Source organism: Pleurodeles waltl, chromosome 6, assembly GCF_031143425.1.
Source record: "Pleurodeles waltl isolate 20211129_DDA chromosome 6, aPleWal1.hap1.20221129, whole genome shotgun sequence".
NCBI lineage: Eukaryota > Metazoa > Chordata > Amphibia > Caudata > Salamandridae > Pleurodeles > Pleurodeles waltl.
Window position 1 is genome coordinate 80,397,027 of NC_090445.1, and position 6,720 is coordinate 80,403,746.

At 51.5% G+C, this 6,720-nt stretch overlaps 2 non-coding genes across 2 annotated transcripts; both read left to right on the forward strand.

Moving 5' to 3' along the window:
* Window positions 1-207: 207 nt before the first annotated feature.
* TRNAK-UUU (transfer RNA lysine (anticodon UUU)) lies at window positions 208-287 on the forward strand. Its single transcript has one exon. It is a non-coding gene; the product is annotated as a tRNA-Lys (tRNA).
* A 3,173-nt stretch (window positions 288-3,460) lies between these two features.
* On the forward strand, window positions 3,461-3,533 carry TRNAR-CCU (transfer RNA arginine (anticodon CCU)). The gene has a single exon. It is a non-coding gene; the product is annotated as a tRNA-Arg (tRNA).
* The last annotated feature ends 3,187 nt before the right edge of the window (window positions 3,534-6,720 follow it).

A 6,720-nucleotide genomic window follows, 5' to 3' on the forward strand; every position in this document is an offset into this window, starting at 1 on the left:
GGACAGATGCATGTATGTACTAGAGTGAGCTCCATAGAGACTGATGGGGACATAAGACTGGGGTAGAGCGAGAGATGGAGAAAGAAAAAGGTGCCTGTGTCGAGTCAGCAGCACAGAAAATGAAACAAAGGGGCCTCCTGGGATAACCACTCACTACTTCCTCACAAAGAACACACAGAGGGTGTATGAAACAACATCGGCACTGCAGCCCGGCTAGCTCAGTCGGTAGAGCATGAGACTTTTAATCTCAGGGTCGTGGATTTGAGCCCCATGTTGGTTGTGATGCTTTTTAAAGGCTTCTCCATTTTCGGGTTCAACATTAACTCTAAGCTTTTTCAGATATTTCGCTGAGGCTTAAAACTACACACACACACATCCTGCAGTTTGCCTCACGATTCCCACAGGACTCCACACAACGCAGCACTTCCCGCCCTGGGAGACGCCGCTGGGAGCGGTCCTAGGCCGAGCCTTTCCTGCGCCCATTCCTAGCCTGAGCCGCCCGTGCTTACAGTGAGCTCGGAGTCCGCTCCGGTCCGTCCTGTTCCCCCCCATCCTATCAAACAGAGGAGTTTAAGGTCTCATCCCCGCTGGTGTTATGATTAAAGTAGGTATGAAAACTACTTTATGTCAGCAGCAGTATTTGATCACAGGACTGGGGAAGATACTGCTCTTGAATGTGGCACCTTACACCGCTCGGCCATTCCGGCAGCCTCCTGAACACGGCTCTGGAGGCTGACTGCCACCTCTCGAAACAGGGAGAGTTCACAATCTTCTCTACTGGACATTTAAGTATGTGCCCAGAGACAGGTTGAGAGGACAGATACATGTATGTACCAGAGTGAGCTTCAGAGAGACTGATGGGTACATAAGACTGGGGTAGAGCGAGAGATGGAGAAAGAGAAAGGTGCCTGTGTCGAGTCAGCAGCAGAGAAAATGAAACAAAGGAGCCTCCTGGGAAAACCACACACTACTTCCTCACAAAGAACACACAGAGGCTGTGTGAAATGACATGAGCACAGCAGCCTGACTAGCTCAGTCGGTAGAGCATGAGACTCTTAATCTCAGGGTCGTGGGTTCGAGCCCCACATTGGGCGTGATGCTTTTTAAAGGCTTCTCCATTTTCGGGTTTAACATTAACTCTCACCTTTTTCAGATATTTTGCTGAGGCTTAAAACTACACACACACACACACATCCTGCAGTTTGCCTCACGATTCCCACAGGACTCCACACAACGCAACACTTCCCGCCCTGGGAGGCGCCGCTGGGACCGGTCCTAGGCCGAGCCTTTCCTGCGCCCTTTCCTAGCCTGAGCCGCCCATGCTTACAGCGAGCTCGGAGTCCGCTCCGGTCCGTCCTGTCCCCCCCATCCTTTCAAAAAGAGGAGTTTAAGGTCTCATCCCCGCTGGTGTTATGATTAAAGTAGGTATGAAAACTACCTTATGTCGACAGTGGGATTTGATCACAGGACTGGGGACGATACTGCTCTAAAATGTGGCACCTTACACCGCTCGGCCATTCGGGAAGCCTCCTGAACACGGCTCTGGAGGCTGACTGCCACTTCGCGAAACAGGGAGTGTTCACACTGTTCTCTACTGGACATTTAAGTATGTGCCCAGAGACAGGTTGAGAGGACAGATGCATGTATGTACCAGAGTGAGCTCAAGAGAGACTGATGGGGACATAAGACTGGGGTAGAGCGAGAGATGGAGAAAGAGAAAGGTGCCTGTGTCGAGTCAGCAGCAGAGAAAATGAAACAAAGGGGCCTCCTGGGATAACCACACACTACTTCCTCACAAAGAACACACAGAGGATGTGTGAAATTACATAGGCACAGCAGCCCGGCTAGCTTAGTCGGTAAAGCATGAGACTCTTAATCTCAGGGTCGTGGGTTTGAGCCCCACGTTGGGCGTGATGCTTTTTAAAGGCTTATCCATTTTCGGGTTTAACATTAACTCTCACCTTTTTCAGATATTTCGCTGAGGCTTAAAACTACACACACACACAGACATCCAGCAGTTTGCCTCACGATTCCCACAGGACTCCACACAACGCAGCAGTTCCCACCCTGGGAGGCGCCGCTGGGAGCTGTCCTAGGCCGAGCCTCTCCTACGCCCTTTCCTAGCCTGAGCCGCCCGTGCTTACAGCGAGCTGGGAGTCCGCTCCGGTCCGTCCTATCTCCCCCCCATCCTTTCAAAAAGAGGAGTTTAAGGTCTCAACCCCGCTGGTGTTATGATTAAAGTAGGTATGAAAACTAATTTATGTCGGCAGCGGGAATTGATTACGGGACTGGGGAAGATTCTGCTCTTGAATGTGGCACCTTACACCGCTCGGAAATTCCGGCAGCCTCCCGAACATGGCTCTGGAGGCTGACTGCCACCTCGCGAAACAGGGAGAGTTCACACTGTTCTCTACTGGACATTCAAGTATGTGCCCAGAGACAGGTTGAGAGGACAGATGCATGTATGTACCAGAGTGAGCTCCAGAGAGACTGATGGGGACATAAAACTGGGGTAGAGCGAGGGATGGAGAAAGGTGCCTGTGTCGAGTCAGCAGCAGAGAAAATGAAACAAAGGGGCCTCTTGGGATAACCACACACTACTTCCTCACAAAGAACACACAGAGGTTGTGTGAAATACCACAGGCACAGCAGCCCGGCTAGCTCAGTCAGTAGAGCATGAGACTCTTAATCTCAGGGTCGTGGGTTCGAGCCCCACATTGGGCGTGATGCTTTTTAAAGGCTTCTCCATTTTCGGGTTTAACATTAACTCTCACCTTTTTCAGATATTTCGCTGAGGCATAAAACTACACAAACACACATCCTGCAGTTTGCCTCACGATTCCCACAGGACTCCACACAACGCAGCACTTCCAGCCCTGGGAGGCGCCGCTGGGAGCGGTCCTAGGCTGACCATTTCCTGCGCCCTTTCCTAGCCTGAGCCGCCCGTGCTTACAGCGAGGTTGGAGTCCGCTCCGGTCCGTCCTGTCACCCCCCCATCCTTTCAAAAAGAGGAGTTTAAGGTCTCATCCCTGCTGGTGTTATGATTAAAGTAGGTATGAAAACTACTTTATGTCGGCAGCAGGATTTGATCACAGGATTGGGGAAGATGCTGCTCTTAAATGTGGCGTCTTACACCGCTCAGCCATTCCGGCAGCCTCCAAAACACGGCTCTGGAGGCTGACTGCCACCTCGCGAAACAGGGAGAGTTCACACTGTTCTCTACTGGACATTCAAGTATGTGCCCAGAGACAGGTTGAGAGGACAGATGCATGTATGAACCAGAGTGAGCTCCAGAGAGACTGATGGGGACATAAGACTGGGGTAGAGCGAGAGATGGAGAAAGGTGCCTGTGTCGAGTCAGCAGCAGAGAAAATGAAACAAAGGGGCCTCTTGGGATAACCACACACTACTTCCTCACAAAGAACACACAGAGGTTGTGTGAAATACCATAGACACAGCAGCCTGGTTAGCTCAGTCGGTAGAGCATGAGACTCCTAATCTCAGGGTCGTGGGTTCGAGCCCCACGTTGGGCGTGATAATTTTTAAAGGCTTTTCCATTTTCGGGTTTAACATTAACTCTCACCTTTTTCAGATATTTCGCTGAGGCTTAAAACGAGACACACACACACATCCTGCTGTTTGCCTCACGATTCCCACAGGACTCCACACAACGCAGCACTTCCAGCCCTGGGAGGCGCCGCTGAGAGCGGTCCTAGGCCAATCCTTTCCTGCGCCCTTTCCTAGCCTGAGCCGCCCATGCTTACAGCGAGCTCGGAGTCCGCTCCGGTCCATCCTGTCCCCCCCCATCCTTTCAAAAAGTGGAGTTTAAGGTCTCATCCCCGCTGGTGTTATGATTAAAGTAGGTATGAAAACTACTTTATGTCAGCAGTGGGATTTGATCACGGGACTGGGGACGATAAAGCTCTAGAATGTGGCACCTTACACCGCTCGGCCATTCCGGTAGCCTGCGGAACACTACTCTGGAGGCTGACTGCCACCTCGCAAAACAGGGAGAGTTCACACTGTTCTCTACTGGACATTTAAGTATGTGCCCAGAGACAGGTTGAGAGGACAGATGCATGTATGTACCAGAGTGAGCTCCAGAGAGACTGATGGGGACATAAGACTGGGGTAGAGCGAGAGATGGAGAAAGAGAAAGGTGCCTGTGTCGAGTCAGCAGCAGAGAAAATGAAACAAAGGGGCCTCCTGGGATAACCACACACTACTTCCTCACAAAGAACACACAGAGGATGTGTGAAATTACATAGGCACAGCAGCCCGGCTAGCTTAGTCGGTAGAGCATGAGACTCTTAATCTCAGGGTCGTGGGTTTGAGCCCCACGTTGGGCGTGATGCTTTTTAAACGCTTATCCATTTTCGGGTTTAACATTAACTCTCACCTTTTTCAGATATTTCGCTGAGGCTTAAAACTACACACACACACACACATCCTGCAGTTTGCCTCACGATTCCCACAGGACTCCACACAACGCAGCAGTTCCCACCCTGGGAGGCGCCGCTGTGAGCTGTCCTAGGCCGAGCCTCTCCTACGCCCTTTCCTAGCCTGAGCCGCCCGTGCTTACAGCGAGCTGGGAGTCCGCTCCGGTCCGTCCTATCTCCCCCCATCCTTTCAAAAAGAGGAGTTTAAGGTCTCAACCCCGCTGGTGTTATGATTAAAGTAGGTATGAAAACTAATTTATGTCGGCAGCGGGAATTGATTACGGGACTGGGGAAGATTCTGCTCTTGAATGTGGCACCTTACACCGCTCGGAAATTCCGGCAGCCTCCCGAACATGGCTCTGGAGGCTGACTGCCACCTCGCGAAACAGGGAGAGTTCACACTGTTCTCTACTGGACATTCAAGTATGTGCCCAGAGACAGGTTGAGAGGACAGATGCATGTATGTACCAGAGTGAGCTCCAGAGAGACTGATGGGGACATAAGACTGGGGTAGAGCGAGAGATGGAGAAAGGTGCCTGTGTCGAGTCAGCAGCAGAGAAAATGAAACAAAGGGGCCTCTTGGGATAACCACACACTACTTCCTCACAAAGAACACACAGAGGTTGTGTGAAATACCACAGGCACAGCAGCCCGGCTGGCTCAGTCGGTAGAGCATGAGACTCTTAATCTCAGGGTTGTGGGTTCGAGCCCCATGTTGGGTGTGATGATTTTTAAAGGCTTTCCCATTTTCGGGTTTAACATTAACTCTCACCTTTTTCAGATATTTTGCTGAGGCTTAAAACGAGACACACACACACATCCTGCCGTTTGCCTCACGATTCCCACAGGACTCCACACAACGCAGCACTTCCAGCCCTGGGAGGCGCCGCTGAGAGCGGTCCTAGGCCAAGCCTTTCCTGCGCCCTTTCATAGCCTGAGCCGCCCGTGCTTACAGCGAGATCGGAGTCCGCTCCGGTCCGTCCTGTCCCCCCCCCATCCTTTCAAAAAGTGGAGTTTAAGGTCTCATCCCCTTTGGTGTTATGATTAAAGTAGGTATGAAAACTACTTTATGTCAGCAGCGGGATTTGATCACGGGACTGGGGATGATACAGCTCTAGAATGTGGCACCTTACACCGCTCGGCCATTCCGGCAGCCTGCGGAACACTGCTCTGGAGGCTGACTGCCACCTCGCAAAACAGGGAGAGTTCACACTGTTCTCTACTGGACATTTAAGTATGTGCCCAGAGACAGGTTGAGAGGACAGATGCATGTATGTACCAGAGTGAGCTCCAGAGAGACTGATGGGGACATAAGACTGGGGTAGAGCGAGAGATGGAGAAAGAGAAAGGTGCCTGTGTCGAGTCAGCAGCAGAGAAAATGAAACAAAGGGGCCTCCTGGGATAACCACACACTACTTCCTCACAAAGAACACACAGAGGGTGTGTGAAATTACATAGGCACTGCATCCCGGCTAGCTCAGTCAGTAGCGAGTGAGACTCTTAATCTCAGGGTCGTGGGTTTGAGCCCCATGTTGGGTGTGATGCTTTTTAAAGGCTTCTCCATTTTCGGGTTTAAAATGAACTCTCACCTTTTTCAGATATTTTGCTGAGGCTTAAAACTACACACACACACACATCCTGCAGTTTGCCTCACGAGTCCCACAGGACTCCACACAACGCAGCACTTCCCGCCCTGGGAGGCGCCGCTGGGAGCGGTCCTAGGCCGAGCCTTTCCTGCGCCCTTTCCTAGCCTAAGCCGCCCGTGCTTACAGCAAGCTCGGAGTCCTCTCTGGTCCGTCCTGTCCCCCCCGTCCTTTCAAAAAGAGGACTTTAAAGTCTCAACCCTGCTGGTGTTATGATTAAAGTAGGTATGAAAACTACTTTATGTCAGCAGCGGGATTTGATCACAGGACTGGGGAAGATATTGCTCTTGAATGTGGCACCTTACACCGCTCGGCCATTCCGGCAGCCTGTGGAGCACAGCTCTGGAGGCTGACTGCCACCTCGCGACACAGGGAGAGTTCACACTGTTCTCTACTGGACATTTAAGTATGTGCCCAGAGACAGGTTGAGAGGACAGATGCATGTATGTACTAGAGTGAGCTCCATAGAGACTGATGGGGACATAAGACTGGGGTAGAGCGAGAGATGGAGAAAGAGAAAGGTGCCTGTGTCGAGTCAGCAGCACAGAAAATGAAACAAAGGGGCCTCCTGGGATAACCACACACTACTTCCTCACAAAGAACACACAGAGGGTGTATGAAATAACATCGGCACTGCA